The sequence below is a fragment of the Ixodes scapularis genome, unplaced genomic scaffold (assembly GCF_016920785.2).
Source record: "Ixodes scapularis isolate PalLabHiFi unplaced genomic scaffold, ASM1692078v2 PGA_scaffold13__105_contigs__length_92229423, whole genome shotgun sequence".
Classification (NCBI taxonomy): domain Eukaryota; kingdom Metazoa; phylum Arthropoda; class Arachnida; order Ixodida; family Ixodidae; genus Ixodes; species Ixodes scapularis.
In genome coordinates this window covers 6031695-6049003 of record NW_024609839.1, presented here as the reverse complement: position 1 = coordinate 6049003, position 17309 = coordinate 6031695, and the positions used below count along the sequence as shown (strand labels likewise).

Genomic DNA, 17309 nt, shown 5'->3' with positions numbered 1-17309 from the left:
TATGCGACGAACCACCCAAGTGACAGTCGCAAAGGGGTGAGAATCTTTTATTTCTTCATGGCTGCCACGACCATCCGAGGACCACCCGACGTTCACTTGTAAGAAATGGCTCATAAGCCGTGATAATTTTTATCACGCGTTTTAACATTGAACTTAAGTCCTAAAACTGAGACAACGTGGGCTGAACAAGTAATCCTTTATAAGATTCAAAGAAAACAAGCAACTATTTCACATCATTTTGAGCAGAAAACATGAGCACACGTAGATCAGGCAAGGAAAAAGTTGTAATAATTTCAGCACGGCATTGAAATACATGATTACAATGTGGGCAACCCACATTGTAATACATGGTTACAATGTGCAGCGCATACATGGCCCTGAAGGTATATTTGGCATACCACATCAGGTAAGTTGTCGAAACAAATGAACACTGCCCTTTCAATGCTGATCTTGTTGGACTTCGGCTCAAGAGCAGTCTCCAAATAAGCCACACCGTCGAAGTTGACAAACTTGTGAACAGCCCAGTAAGGAGTTGGCATATTCAGAGAACCTAGTGTGTCGCGATCAATGCCTTGTGGGATCACAGCAGGGGCTTCGCTGTTCACCACTGGTGACAACGGGTCAGTTTCCCCAGCAAGCCCCGAACGCTTTGCAACGATGGGCTCTGGTAAACTTGCCTTCCACTTCCTTTCCTCTCGTCCTGCGGGAAGGTCATCGCCAGGGTGTAAGATAGACAGGTGGGGAAACGAGAGCCAAATGAGCGACCGGATTGTGTCCCCCTCGGTTTTCACTTTTTCTGTGGCGCCATCTATGTGGAGCACCGCGAACTCTCACTCCGGGTGGGCGACCGGTGGCGACCGGCTAAACTGACGGAGATGGTTTCTCGTGGATTTTCAATGGCGGACTGCCGTGCTCTCGGTTTATTTTGCGCACCCTCCCATGAAATTCCAGCAAATCCGATTCCGATTTTTTTTCTTCTCGCCGCAGCACCATCTGTCGCAAATCAGCGGTACCCACAAGCAGACGAGTACACGGTAGGCTTCTATGGGCCGTTTCCCCACCTGTCTATCTTACACCCTGGTTATCACTCAGGTCCTGGGGTACACTTGGCAGCAGAGTCGGTACCGCGTCTGGCGTAAGCGCTGGGTGTCCACGAGAGATTCTCACTTCCTTTCCGCCGTTGATGTGGACGTAGTCTCGAAGGATGAAGCGGCCCTTACAAAAATGATCAATGAGTTTCAATTGACTTTCTATTGTGTTCCTAGTATATTGAAACTCAGTATAAACTCAATGTCTAATGAGTGTGATCATTAGAAACTCAATTTTGATTCTATTGAATTTACTCATTAGGAATGCAATTGAGACTGATCATAAGAAACTCAATATCGATTCTATTGACTTTACTCACTAGGAATGCAATTGAGTTTGATCATTAGAAACTCATTATCATTTCTAATGAATTTACTCATTAGGGATGCAATAGTTTTATCATAAGAAAGTCAATATCGATTCTATTGAACTTACTCATTAGGAATGCAATTGAGTTTGGTCATTAAGAACTCAATATCGATTCAATTGAATTTACTCATTAGGAAGGCAATTGAGTTTGGTCATAAGAAACTCAATATCGATTCTATAGAATTTACTCTTTAGGAATGCAATTGAGTTGGTCATAAGAAACTCAATATCAATCCTATTGAATTTACTCATTAGGAATGCAATTGAGTTTGGTCATTTGTGGATTACTGCACCGCTCGATTATTGCTTGTACCAATGTTTTTCTATTATTCTATTAAGGGATAGAGTCCAATGACCTGGAAACACTCTTTATCATTTATGAGACTTCCAAGGAGGAAATAGCAAACTGGGAACCTTAATAAATGCTGAGGTAGTCACCGGCCAAATGAATACCTTTCTTTTGTAGGGTACACAAGGCGGTGGGGTAGTCAAGGGGAGAATGATTAGTGGGTTGTGAGTGCTTAGTTATGATGTTTGTGTTCGTTTCCTCCACGTGCTTTGTTTCCTTCATATTGCATGCTTTAAGGAATTATACAAAAAAAATCTCAACCAGTAGCAAATATTTTTAAACGCAGTTGTAATAGATTCTATTGAAACACGTTGCAAAACTTCAATTGAAACTCAATTGCAATATTTGTATTGAAACTCAATAGCAAAAGTTCTATTGAAGCACTATTGCCAAAATTCAATTGAAATGCAATTGCTAAAAATTCAATTAAGACTCGGTGGCCAATATCCTGGTACGGTTCGATAGGGACTCATTAGAAAAAGTCGATTGAGTTTCAATTGAGACTGAATGCGGTCTATTCAGTGAGTCCTTTACACTTCCAATCGAAACTCAATTCATTTTTGTAAGGGGGGGCTAGAATTGTAATTGTAATTGTAATTTATTTGCACAAGAAGTATGATGTATATGCGACGACGTGCGAGGCTAGGCAGAAAGGTAACAACCCTTACGCTTGTGCGCCTGCTAGCCGGTCGCCGCATACACCGTCGATGAGGGGAAGGGAAAAGGGGAAAAACAATTTGGGTAAGTATAAATAGTCAAAACAAAAACAAAAACAGCAAAGCAACAACAGTGGTTATGGTGCCGCAGCTCAAGAGGTGCCCGACGCCACTTGATGGGAGAAGAGCCTGCACAGTTCTCGGGACTCATCATTTGATGCCGGTAGAGGGTTGCGAGCGTTTAGTGGGATAGTTAGAAAGTCTCTGATGGCGGCGGGGATGAAAGATTCGCTATGGCGAGTGGTTCGGCCGCGGAGCGGCTCGGGCTGACCTCTCCTTTGGCTGACACGCACCACTGACGCGAGGTGGGACCCAGCAAGCGACCCGTTGAGCAGCCGACAGACCGCACGTACACGTGATGTCCGCCTCCTCTGTCCGAGGGGTCGCCACTCGAGTGCCCCAAGGCGTGCGTTGTAGGAGACGTCCGCTGCACCGGATGACCGGCTCCAGATGGTTCGGGTCGCCTGACGCTGGACACTCTCGAGCCGTTCTTGAAGATGCTGCTGAGCGGGTGACCAGATTGCTGAGCAGTACTCCAGCGTTGGGAGAACGAGGGCCGTATATAGGCGACCGCAGAGCTTCCGGTCCACACGGTTTTGTGACCCTGGTTATAAAACCTAGTGTTCTCCTGGCTTTCGAGACAACACCCGCAACGTGGGCCGAAAAGTCCAGGTTTTTCGTAAGTGTGACGCCCAAAATGCACATGGAATCGGACACTGCAAGTGGAGAGCCGGCCACGGTGCAACAAGGACTGTCGCTCTTTCTGCTGTTGATAAATCGAATTACGCCACTTTTGGTCGCGCTGATCTGGAAATGCTGCGCTTGTGTCCATTTTTCAATTTCCATCAAATATAGTTGAAGGCAGTTAGTCAGCGGGCGACGAGACTGGTGCCACAATGGATGTGTCGTCTGCGTACTGAACTAGAAGGCAGTTGTCACTTCAAGGCATGGTAGAGCAAAAATAGGGTCGGGCTTAGCACCGAGCCTTGAGGAACTCCCGACGAGACAGCAGATGGTACCGAGCACGAACCTCCGTACAAAACCTGTTGGCTCCGGCCACAAAGAAACCCAGCGACGTGTCGTCCACAACATTTGTTTGTTATTTTTTGTTTGTTTCTTCAGTGATAATTGTAAAAAAAAAAAAAGAAGAAATGTTAACATCGGAAAATGTAAAAAGGCTTCACTGGGGATCAACCCGGTCCTACCGCGTGTGAAGCGGACGTCTTTCCCACTGAGCTACTGGGGCATCACTATCGTGGATGATCTCTTTCCAGTAACAATCCAACTGGTAAACTGAAAGTTTGTTGCCGATTTTCCTCCAGCAAAAGCACTCCCGAGTCGAAATCAGAAAGCACCCCGCATTGGCGACATTCGCACCTAGTAAAGAAATCGTACGCGTGTATATTCAACTCGAAGTAGACACGTCGTGCTTGACGTTTGCGCGAGCGATGTCTTCAGCCACGAGAAGGGAGCGACGGCTCGGCGACGTCTTCGTGCAAATCGGCTTGGTGGTCGGGCGTGTCGTACGGGATGAATACCAATTCTTTTGATCAGTCCCAAATTTCTCTTTTAAAGGCAGACCGAATTCTCCGGTACCGCGAACGACAGTTCTGAAATAGAGGTCCCACGCCCGTCGTCCGCTGCCATCGACGTCCCCGCGAGTCCCACGATACGCGAAACGACGCACGCACAGAATGCTTCCGGTTGTCTGTGGAACTTTTTTTTTTTTTTTTCAATCAACGTATCTGCAGCTTTTTATAAGTCACAAAAAAAAAATGGGTTTCATATTTTTTTTCTATTTTTAATATTGAGTTTTTGGTCGCTTCGATACTTTAGAAAACGGCCCGTGACCACGGAAAAGAGAGTGAGCGAGACTCGAACCGGCCTGTTCTTGATCGCCGGTTTTCGGGCGGAAAGAAACCGAATTTCGAGTCGCAAGAGTGTGAACGGGCCTTTAGAGAACTATGCAGTGAACGGAAAACTTAACAGTTCATGCGTTCTTGGCATTTCATCAGGTTGTCGGCAGGCCTCTTCACGATGTATAATATGTGCATTACTTTGGTATTTGTTGATTTTTCCGGAAACAGGTGCCAGCAGGTACGGGCATAGACAATGGTAATTATATTCGTGCATCTGTACAACTGTTTTTGTTATTTTATTTTAAAGCTTGCAATTTAGTTTTGAAAGAACTTCGTGGTTCCCATGGCGAAGTTGCAAACATTATATTGGTGCGCTCAAAACCAGTCCAAGGTCAGAACTAATGCCAAGGCATCTAAAAAAAAATAATGTGACCAGAAACAATGTCATTTATTATGTTGTCAAGCTAGGCCTCGCAAATATTAGCCAAATCGGGTCCACTAATACCCACCCATGTAGGAGGGTGTCTTTAGTGCCCATGCTTGTTGTTTACGAATGAGTTTTCTAGTTAACGGTGGTGTTCCTGTTAACAAACCATTGCATTATGTGGGTAGAAAATAAGAGTGAAGAAGTGAACTTTGGTCTTTAATGGCAAGTATGGAATCATTTTTGCTTCAGTGGAGGCTCAAGTATGCACGACACTGGAGGGACTTTCCTTTCAGTCGACGGAGACAAGGGTACCACAAGAGCCAGCGAGGGCAAGTGAACAAGACCTCTTGGTGTCAACGCCTTGCCGCCTGCGTGGCTGTGCCCCAAACCAAACATGACTCACTTGCATGCCTTGCTGTAAACAATCCAATGCAGCACTGAAATTTGTGAGTTGCAGATAATGTCAAAGGTAGGAAGATAACCTCTACATTCTCAGAGTTCTGTGGACAAAGGCGCTGCCCAAAGATTACACAGCAGGATGGCGCCCCGCTACAGGGCACAAGTATATGTCGTACCATAGCCTCCTTTATACTGACAAAACCTGGCAGATTGCCACGAGAAGCGGTCGCCGAAATGAAAAAGGTGGAGTGGCATACAACGGAGAAGAGTCTCGGCGCAGCGGACACGAAACACGAAAAAAGTATGTTTTGGGCCCTCGCCACTGCAAAAGCTGTGTGCTGACGTCCAGGTTCCCCGAGGAATGGCTCTTTAATGCTCTGTGCTACCAAATCCTCACGCTCCAAATCTGTGACCAAGCACTCTATGACTCCGTCGTCGAACTGGCAGGCTTTGTGAGTATAGAGGTGCTATGGTCATACTCTAATCCACTTTATAATACTCCTTTTTTTTTCAGGGGGAGAGCATCTTTTTGTTTGCATTCTTAAAAAAGGGCGTTAGACTGTTATGATTAAATTGGTGCGGACAACTACTAACAAGCTCTGTTTGCTGTCGTCAGGGCCTACGCTATTCTTATCAATGCCGATCTTCGCAGAAGAAAACAAGATAGGGGAAGGGACAAGAGCGGAGGAAAGCCGTGCCGTTTGCGGGGTCGATGTAACTACTCATGCTAAAGATAAATCACAGGCAACTATGGCTGTTTAAGATAAATCTGTTTGAAAGGGTGTCTTCGCTATGCCAGTCAGTAAACATATTTTTTTTTAAAGCTGGAGACCAAGTGAGGTAAGTATCATCCGCTGTCTTCTCAACTGGTTATTTCAATATTTTATTAGGAGTACTTGGCCATGACTTCAAAACAAACCAAAGACCAGATTCGGGCTCATGTTGGAAGGCGGTTCTTTCCTGCCAAACTTCAGAAACATTTAATTTCATTCATTCATTCATTTATTGTACCCTTAAGGGCCCTTCTTCAAGGGGGGGGGGGGGGGTCATACATGAAAAAATACAAAAACAAAGCACCAGGTGTTGCAGCTAACAATGCTGCACTTGCATAAGATGTGAAAAAATACAATGATTGATTCTTAGTAAAAACGTGAAATTATAGCATCACGAAACAAGGTGGGGTCATCATTGGCCACTATATCAGGTGGCAGGTCGTTTCAGTCTATGATGGTCTGTGGGAAGAAAGATTGGTTAAAATAATTAGTGCGACCAGTGATCAGCGACACATGGCGTGAGTGGTTTAGCCGTGATGATGATCTGCTAGGAGGAAGAAGCAGTGAGGAACGTAGTATTGGGTGAAAATGGTAAACCTTATGAAACAAACTTAAGTGTGTTATTTTACGTCGTAAGTTGAGAGTTTGGATATCGAGCTGACGTTTGAGAGATGAAACACTAGTCGTCGGGAAATAGTCGTTTAGGATAAATCTAACAGCACGATTTTGGATGGACTCAAGATGGCTGATGAGATAGGCTTGGTGTGGGCTCCAAATGGCTGATGCGTTTTCCAATTTCGGTCGAACATATGTTTCGTAGGCCAATTTCCGTAAGTGAGAGGGCGCTTCTTTCAAATTTCGTTTGATGTACCCCAGAGTTTGGGAAGCTTCTGCCACAATAGTTTCGATGTGGTTATTCCAGATTAGATCACTTGTCAGCGTTACACCGAGGTATTTATAATAAGATGTAGAGTCAACTAGGTCGGAGCCAATAAAATATGAAAAGTTGCTTGTTTTTTTTTTTTTTTTCGAGTAAACCGAACCAGCTTGCATCTTGACATATTCAATAACATAAGCCATTTGGAGCACCAATCATAAATTAAACTTAAATCACTTTGAAGCTGAAGATGGTTATTGTGAGAATTAATTTTGCGATACAGAACACAGTCATCCGCGGAGAGACGGATGCTAGACGTGATTAAGTTAGGTAAATCGTTAATAAATATTAGAAACAGTAAAGGTCCAAGCACGGATCCCTGAGGAACCCCAGAAGTGATGCGACTGCAGTTTGATTTTTGGTTTTTTAGCAACAGTGAACTGGGTACGAGAAAAAAGAAAGTCACGTATCCAGGAGACAACAAGAGGGTCAATGCCAAGACAAGAAAGTTTATCGATTCGGCGATGATGAGGAACCCTGTCGAATGCCTTCGAGAAACCAAGGAACAAGGCATCTGTTTGGCTTAGTGAGTCAGTATTAGTGAAAAGTTCATGAGTTAACTCTACAAGTTGCGTTTCGCACGAGAAGCCCCTCCGAAAACCATGCTGGCGATTGCAAAAAAAGTTATTTTCTTCTAGGTGGGATATAACTTGAGAAAATATTACATGCTCAAGAAGTTTGGACGCCATGCAGGTTAATGAAATAGGACGGTAGTTCGAGGGCAGCTTATGATCGCCGCTTTTAAAGACTAGAACGACCTTGCCCAGCTTCCAGCCCAAGGGTAAGCAACCTTGCTTCAGTGACTGAGAAAAGATCAATTTAAGACAATCACTAGATGTAACTTTGGTATTGCTAAGAATTTTCGGGTTTATATGATCGGGACCACAAGATGACGCTAGTTCTAATCTTTCTATGAGGTGAAGTATTCCATCGGCTGAAATGTCAATGGAAGCCATAGGTACAAAGTCGGACAAGGGTAAACATGGAATATCAGTGGTATTTTCACAAGTGAACACAAAAGAGCAGAAGAGAAATAATTATTTAATACAGTAGCGCAATGAAGCTCAGGTACAGCGACTCCATTTTCGTCCTGAAGATGAATCGAATGAGTGCCTCTAGGCGAAAATATTTTGCAAAACTTCTGAGGATTAGAGCGCAAAATTCTTGTTAAATCTAAAAAGAAGAATTTCTGTTTTGACGATCTAATACTTTTTGTATAAGTTTTGAGGCACGCAAAGTATTCATTCCAAACAGAGTTAACGTTCAGCCGTTTCGCTCTTTTATACAAACGTTTCTTTTTATTGTTCAATGAACGCAGTGTTTTGTTATACCAGGGGTTATACCTGTCGCTCCGCACAGTGACAGTGGGGACGAACTGCTCAGTGAGACTGTTTATTTTATTTTTAAAAAGTAACCAGTTTTCTTCAACCGACCTTGAAAAAAAGTTTTCGGCGTATGTTTGATAAAAGGAAGATAAGTGCTGATTTATATTGCCACGTAATCAGCTTTGTTGAAGTCGCGGATTGTTTTGATTGTGGGGTTCCTCGTGAGGACGGGAATGGATAACTCAATGAGCAAGATATTGTGGTCACTTAAACATGGAACAGAGTCAACGTTTTCTATAAGTTCCGGAGAGCTAGTAAGGACAAGATCAAGAATGCTATCACGACGAGTGGGCTGATTAACAACTTGGATGAGGTTGAAGTTCAAGCAGTTATCGAGAAATTCTTTAGCATCATTCGACCCGCTTGTGGTATAATTAAACCAGTCAATGTCTGGAAAGTTGAAGTCGCCAAAGATTAGGAATTGCGCTTTCGGGTAAAGGCCCTGAATGTTAAGCAAAACAGAGTGCAGATTGTCACAATAATCACTATCCCGACTTGGCGCCCGATAACATGCGCCGATTGTGGTTTGCCTAAATGCCGATGTAATGCAGACGAGCACAGTCTAGGTCAGGACAGGCTCGAACACAAAATGAGGAGACACATTTTTTTATCAGGATGAGCACTCCCCCTCCTCGTTTCGAAATCCTATCGCATCGATAAACCTCAAACTGCAGTTCATCAGGAAACATTTCGCTGTCGTTTATTTCGGGTTTCAGCCAGGATTCCGTTAGAATGACAATGCTAGAGTTATTGTCACAAATGAATGCACTTAGATCATCACGTTTAGTCATAACACTGCGTATATTAGTAAATGTAACACTGTAGTTCAAACTTTTTGACTGCCTCGCGTGCGCAGCTGGGCGAAGGGGTGTGACGTTAGGAATCTTCAGTTATCTAGAGACTTCTATAACAGAGTCGGAGGTAACGTCATATTTATAGCACTTATTATTCATATGCAGCTTATCATAGCGGATTTTGAATGTTTCATTTTGAGACCGAGCAAACAAGTACAGTTTGTTACGAGCGGTGCGGACAGCGTCGATAAGTCTTCCCGAATGGCGTACTCAGAATCTTTTAGTTTAAAGCCCGAAGAGAGGATGTTCTGTCTATCTTTGTAACGCAAGAACTTGACAATGATGGGCCGATTTTTGTTGGGTAAAAACTTTCCAAGCCTATGTGACCGCTCAAGGTCGTTCCGGTCCAGCTTAATTCCCAGCCGTTGCTCACAGAAGCTCAAAATAGTTGCCTCCGATTGAATCCAAGTTTCATTTTGCAAGTCAGAGATTCCAAAGAACAATAAGTTCGATCTCCGAAGCCTGTTTTCGGCATCGTCGCACCTTGCGATAACTCCAATGCAATTTTGTTGGAAAATTCCGAACTGCTTCCGCTCCCATCCGAAGCCGCCCTCATAGAGCTTAGATCGGCCTCTATTGCCGCTACCTTTTCTTTAAGGTTCTTTATTGCCACATCTGTTGATGACTGGGCGTCCTGGAGCTTCTTAATTTCGGTAAGCATGTGGCTTTGGCCAATCTCAATTCTAGTTACAATGCTCAAAATATTAGCTACTTGGGAATCAACACTGTCTGGTCCGGGATTGGTTTCGATATCTCCAGACAATTGCAGGGTTAGTAATGCTAGGTAAACGGCATGCGCACTCTGTGCCAGGATCATAAACAGTCGGCGTCGACACTCAGAAACGTCGTAGGGGCACGACACCGCAATCAAACAGGGGTCGTTACTTCGGTGGCAGTGAGAATTGGGAACGTAACCAACTTGAGCGACGGAGAAAAGGATTGACATCGTTGTTTCCAATGCGATGCCGTGCCCCAACTGGCCTCGCTGACTGACTAGCTTAAGTAGCCATGCATCCAGATAGCTGTTCGGTGACGTCCCAGGTTGCCAGACACCATACACGTTGTAGGCCAAGCGTGGTGACTTGATCGTTGGTGCCACCGGGATAGCTGTCGAGTCACTCGCTGGGACGATCCAAAGGCCATCGCAGTCGAAGAAGTGTCCGTGAAGATGACCGGGCGACGCTGTTACGTATGCAGCTGTCAGCAACACCTGAACGACGGAGAAAAGGATTGACATCGTTGTTTCCAATGCTATGCCGTGCCCCAACTGGCCTCGCTGACTGACTAGCTTAAGCAGCCATGCATCCAGATAGCTGTTCGGTGACGTCCCAGGTTGCCAGACACCATACACGTTGTAGGCCAAGCGTGGTGACTTGATCGTTGGTGCCACCGGGATAGCTGTCGAGTCACTCGCTGGGACGATCCAAAGGTCATCGCAGTCGAAGAAGTGTCCGTGAAGATGACCGGGCGACGCTGTTGCGTATGCAGCTGTCAGCAACACCTGAACGACGGAGAAAAGGATTGACATCGTTGTTTCCAATGCGATGCCGTGCCCCAACTGGCCTCGCTGACTGACTAGCTTAAGTGGCCATGCATCCAGATAGCTGTTCGGTGACGTCCCAGGTTGCCAGACACCATACACGTTGTAGGCCAAGCGTGGTGACTTGATCGTTGGTGCCACCGGGATAGCTGTCGAGTCACTCGCTGGGACGATCCAAAGGCCATCGCAGTCGAAGAAGTGTCCGTGAAGATGACCGGGCGACGCTGTTGCGTATGCAGCTGTCAGCAACACCTGAACGACGGAGAAAAGGATTGACATCGTTGTTTCCAATGCGATGCCGTGCCCCAACTGGCCTCGCTGACTGACTAGCTTAAGCAGCCATGCATCCAGATAGCTGTTCGGTGACGTCCCAGGTTGCCAGACACCATACACGTTGTAGGCCAAGCGTGGTGACTTGATCGTTGGTGCCACCGGGATAGCTGTCGAGTCACTCGCTGGGACGATCGAAAGGTCATCGCAGTCGAAGAAGTGTCCGTGAAGATGACCGGGCGACGCTGTTGCGTATGCAGCTGTCAGCAACACCTGAACGACGGAGAAAAGGATTGACATCGTTGTTTCCAATGCTATGCCGTGCCCCAACTGGCCTCGCTGACTGACTAGCTTAAGCAGCCATGCATCCAGATAGCTGTTCGGTGACGTCCCAGGTTGCCAGACACCATACACGTTGTAGGCCAAGCGTGGTGACTTGATCGTTGGTGCCACCGGGATAGCTGTCGAGTCACTCGCTGGGACGATCGAAAGGTCATCGCAGTCGAAGAAGTGTCCGTGAAGATGACCGGGCGACGCTGTTGCGTATGCAGCTGTCAGCAACACCTGAACGACGGAGAAAAGGATTGACATCGTTGTTTCCAATGCTATGCCGTGCCCCAACTGGCCTCGCTGACTGACTAGCTTAAGCAGCCATGCATCCAGATAGCTGTTCGGTGACGTCCCAGGTTGCCAGACACCATACACGTTGTAGGCCAAGCGTGGTGACTTGATCGTTGGTGCCACCGGGATAGCTGTCGAGTCACTCGCTGGGACGATCCAAAGGCCATCGCAGTCGAAGAAGTGTCCGTGAAGATGACCGGGCGACGTTGTTGCGTATGCAGCTGTCAGCAACACCTGAACGACGGAAGAAAGGATTGACATCGTTGTTTCCAATGCGATGCCGTGCCCTAAGCAAAAAATCTAAGCAAAGATGATAAACAAATTACTATTATTTTTCGTGTCCCACCATTTCTGCATGCAAAAGATGCCTATATCGGTACAGCACACGAACAGTTATAGGATACTTTGTAGTGCAGAGATGCATTATTTTGTTACTCAGATGGAAAATTGTTATGATTACTACCTTGTAGTAGGCCTTGTACATGAAGCATTCCCTCGCACGCACACAGATGTTAAAGCAAGCTTTAAGCCCTCTCTAAATTTCATCGTGGCTTGTTTTCGTTACAACTAAAAAGGGAGCACAATAAGACGGGGACGAGAAAGGAAGAAACAAGTGCTCACTACCAACTAGTTTATTCAGGAAAAAGTCTTCCCTTCCTTCCTTGTCCCTGTCTTAATGGACTCTTTTTTTTTTCATTGCAGCCACGAAGCAGCTTGCCCAGCAAAGAATTTTATAATGCTTTCTTTGACTGTACTAGACAGTCTCAGTAGATAAGCCCCAGTCTTGCCTAGCACCTAGCTTATGCAGGGTGCTGCAGAACAGGTTCAGCTAGACTTGGTACCCTCCCCTCTTTCCTCAGTAGGGGCCATGCCCCTTGTGCTTCAAGTGCTCTCAGTGCAATTACTTATTTATTATTTACGTTCCCTTTGAGCCTTAAATTGATATTTTTTTAAAAGAAAAAGCAGACAATAGCAGAAGCAGCCTCCCCCGAACCTCCACTCTCTATCTCTCTCCATGGGAATATTTTAAGTTCCTCCTGATGGCTAAAATAATTTCGAATGCAATAGTCTCCATTTTTATGGTGCCCATCTGTAACCTGATACATCATCAGGGTGTCTACCAATTCTAGAAAAGTCAAGGAATTTAAAATCAGTAATTTGGTAGACACCCTGATGCACTGGTTCCACCGTACGAAACACTTCACAATCAAGTGAGAATTGGGGAAAGCGAAATATAGAAAGGCAGCAATGGGCGTCTTCCTCACTTTCCTTCACTCTGCTGCATGGACTTTCCATCTATGACACTGTGGGCACTTAACATGTCCTCGACAATTTTACTTTGCTCACCTACAACTTCGTCTGACTTCCAGAACTTATTTCTTATCATTGGCTTTTTTTCCCCAGGACCCAGTAAAAACTTTCGGGAACCCGGCGTTACTTTTCATTGGACAGCACCGATGGACACCTGGCAGCATGTGCGTTGTCTGCGAGGACCTATGAATCGACGTCCTGGACTTTTCAGCAAGAATCTCTCGGGTATTAGCCATGTACTGAACATAGAAAGGTCAGTATGTGGGGGGGAATCGACGAAGCACACTTTGTGTGCTTGAGCACCCTCATGGGTCAAAAAAATACAAAGATTTTGGTAAGAGCTGTGAAAGTTGTGACAGCACTCGGAGCACATTCCTAGAACAGGGAAAAAGAATTACCAATAACGGTTACTGTTTTAATGTTTTCCATATGTATTTGGTGAATATTCCAGCTATAATACAAAGGTTTGTGTGTTCAATTGTGTATCTAAACTTCTGTTAGATTTATTTTTGTGCATCTGTTGATCTGAGGATTCAAACCATAGAAGAAACCGCAAAAAGAAAAACAAAGCTTTGAAAAAAAAACAGCAAGTGGGCAAACAAAGCTGTTAGTAAACTTGTTGTCATTTTTTTATTCTAATTTAATCCTCAACACCAAGCAGGCAAAGCAAGCCTTCACAAAACTTGTCATTGTAATTTATTTTCGTTATTGTCTAATAGTTATACCAGTTTTGTGTATTAGTATTATTTCTTATGATGTTATTTGTTTAGTTATTGTGATAAAACCCCTGTGATAAGCCGAAGCAGGCTTTTGAGCCAATATGTATCACATTAGTTTCTAATAAAGTAATTGCTTTAAATACTTGTGGCTTGTTTTGTAGTACCTGCATGGTAGGACTCATGAAGTTGCATTTGCACAAATGACAGTGATATGAGCTGAGAGAAAACAGCTATCTTTATTGTTAAATTTCAAGATTCCTGCACTTTATTGACACCCACCTGTCCACTCAAAGCATGCATGAAGCAACAGAACATGCTCGTTCACACCAGCTCTTGCCAATAGTCTAGACATGTGATAAAAAAGATATACACCCTATTATAAATGATAAGTATAATCAAATAGAAAGTTAAGCTGCCGATTAAAAAAAAACTTTTACTTTCTTTTTGTTGTGTGCAAATTCCAATGTAACAAAACAATGCCGCCCTGAAAGCTTCTGTTGTGTTTCATGATAACTTTTAGAGCAGCATTAAGTTCAGCATCGTTAAGACCATCATCATTCATTTTTCCATGCTTCATTACAGGAAATTGTAAGATATCACTTCTGCATTTCGACGTTTACACTTGCAGACGATTGATGTTACCGCTTCTTTTAGGTGGAATCGAAGTTTCCATTTCAACTTTTATACTTTCACACAGTTGATGTTACTACCCTTGTTTTAGGGAAATTCAAGTTGAACCTCGCAGGCGGCAAGAAGTCTCCTAACGATCACAATGCCTCCCTTTGTTCAACAAACTGATACTTGACTAGGGCTCCTATACTCCAGACAAAGTGAGAGTCAGCACTAACTATCTTTCGGAGAGTCGCTCATACACTCCCATGACTCTTTTGCGATAGGAGTCGGGGGACTCTTTATAAAAGGAGGGTCCTCACAACTCTTGTTACAGAGTCACGGGGATTACCAGGAAGGAGTCGTGTGACTCTTTTTCTCCGTTGGATAAGAGTCGTTAAAGTGTCGCAGTTGACTACGTCACCTAGAGTCGCCCATACACTACCATGACTCCAGTGTGATGAGAGTCAAAGGACTCTTCTTTAAATAAGAGTCAAGTGACTCTGAGTCGTGGAGGACTCAAACCTGTAGCGCGCAAAGACTCCCCACATGGAGTCGTGGCGACTCTCTTTAAAAAAAGAGTCGAGGGACTTTACAAACTGGAGTCGTGGAGGAGTCGATTCTGCGGAGCGCCAATACCCCCAAAGAGAGTCATAGCGACTCTTTTTTTTTTTTTTAAGAGTGAGGGTGCTGCAGAACAGGTACAGCTAGACTTAGTACCCTCCCGTTTCCTCAGTAAGGACCGTGCCCCTTGTGCTTCAAGTGCTCTCAGTGCACTTACTGATGTATTACTTACGTTCCCTTTGTGCCTTAAATTGATATTCTTTTAAAAGAAAAAGTAGACAATAGCAGCAGCAGCCTCCACCGCCCCTCCACTCTCTATCTCTCTCCATGGGAATATTTTAGGTTCCTCCTGATGGCCAAAATAATTTTGAATGCAATGGTCTGCGTTTTTGTGGTGTCCATCTAACCTGACACATCATCAGGGTGTCTATCAACCTGAAATTCTCAGGGAAATCGACAAAAAGTTGGCTTCATCAGGGAAAATGACCCCTGAAAGTGGAACGGCGATACGGAACAAAGCTTGACGGTTGCGCATGGGCACGACCATGCTGAATAACGTTTCCGAAATATGATGCTTCTACCCAGAAGTGGTCAGGAAGTTTTTATCAAAATAGTCAAGGGAAATTCTAGAAAAGTCAGGGAATTTGAGATCAGTAATTTGGGAGACGCCCTGATGCACTGGTTCCACCGTACAAGACACTTCACAATGAAGTGAGAATTGGGGAAAGCGAAATATAGAAAGGCAGCAACCTCACTTGTCTTCACTCTGCCGCATGGACTTTCCATCTATGACACTGTGGGCACTTAACTTGTCCTCAACAATTTTACTTTGCTCACCTACAACTTCGTCTGACTTCCAGAACTTATTTCTTATCATTGGCTTTTTTCCCCCCAAAACCCAGAAAAGACTTTCGGGAACCCGACGTTACTTTCCACTGGAAAGCGCCCATGGACATCTGGCAGCATGTGCGTTGTTTGCGGGGACCTATGAATCGACGTCCTGGACTTTTCAGCAGGAATCTCTCGGATATTAGCCATGTACCGAGCGTAGAAAGGTCAGTACCCACACCACAGGATAGCCGAACTGGATGGGCATTCCCCGCTCTCAACTTGAAATTCAACGAGTCTCATCGATCGCACATATATTGTACGTACCCCACGGTGCCGCGTTATCCGAACAGGATTTGAGAAAGCTTTCAAATAACACAACATATCCAAAATACAGTAGAGTCGATTGTTGGGCTAGTTGGTTTTGGAATTTGGAATACATTTTAGCGCTCAAAAAACAGGGACAAAGAGGCGAGAAACAGACAGCACAGTGCGCTACTAACAACTGATTTTATTACGTGAAACAACACTTTTATACCATCCGAGTTTCTGATTTTGCTCCACCACTAGCCAACCCGGTGCCAGGCCGCGTCATTGAGGAACGCACGCTCCTTGTCCAGTAAATCAATTGAGGCCACGCTGACACATGCTGCACCACCCTTCCTAATCTCATCTGCCTCGATTATCTCCCTCACAGTTTTTTCCTTGTGCCGTGCCAGAATCTTGCTCTCGGAAAACAACGGCATACACTTGCACCTTTCACAATGATCAGACAGGTGACCGTCCCGATAATTTCCTACTTTAAGTTTGTGCTCCCTCAGCCTATCATTAACACACCTACCTGTCTGACCTATATACTTGTTTCCGCATGATAAGGGGATCTGATATACTACTCCCTCCGCACATTCAACGAAGGGATCCCTGTGTTTTACCGCGCAGCCAGAAGGGGCCTTACGAAAAGGATCTGTCATCCTACATAATCTACTAAGTTTGTTTGGTGCGGAAAACACTACGTTCACGTTTGATCTATTGGCCACCTTTTTCAAGCCATGCGCCGTTTTGTGAATGTACGGTATCACAAAACGGCGCATGGCTTGAAAAAGGTGGCCAATAGATCAAACGTGAACGTAGTGTTTTCCGCACCAAACAAACTTAGTAGATTATGTAGGATGACAGATCCTTTTCGTAAGGCCCCTTCTGGCTGCGCGGTAAAACACAGGGATCCCTTCGTTGAATGTGCGGAGGGAGTAGTATATCAGATCCCCTTATCATGCGGAAACAAGTATATAGGTCAGACAGGTAGGTGTGTTAATGATAGGCTGAGGGAGCACAAACTTAAAGTAGGAAATTATCGGGACGGTCATCTGTCTGATCATTGTGAAAGGTGCAAGTGTATGCCGTTGTTTTCCGAGAGCAAGATTCTGGCACGGCACAAGGAAAAAACTGTGAGGGAGATAATCGAGGCAGATGAGATTAGGAAGGGTGGTGCAGCATGTGTCAGCGTGGCCTCAATTGATTTACTGGACAAGGAGCGTGCGTTCCTCAATGACGCGGCCTGGCACCGGGTTGGCTAGTGGTGGAGCAAAATCAGAAACTCGGATGGTATAAAAGTGTTGTTTCACGTAATAAAATCAGTTGTTAGTAGCGCACTGTGCTGTCTGTTTCTCGCCTCTTTGTCCCTGTTTTTTGA

General features: G+C 44.9%; 1 pseudogene; it reads right to left on the bottom strand.

Annotated features, from left to right (window-relative positions):
- Positions 1-8975: 8975 nt before the first annotated feature.
- LOC120841058 lies at positions 8976-10394 on the bottom strand (annotated as a pseudogene).
- Positions 10395-17309: the final 6915 nt, after the last annotated feature.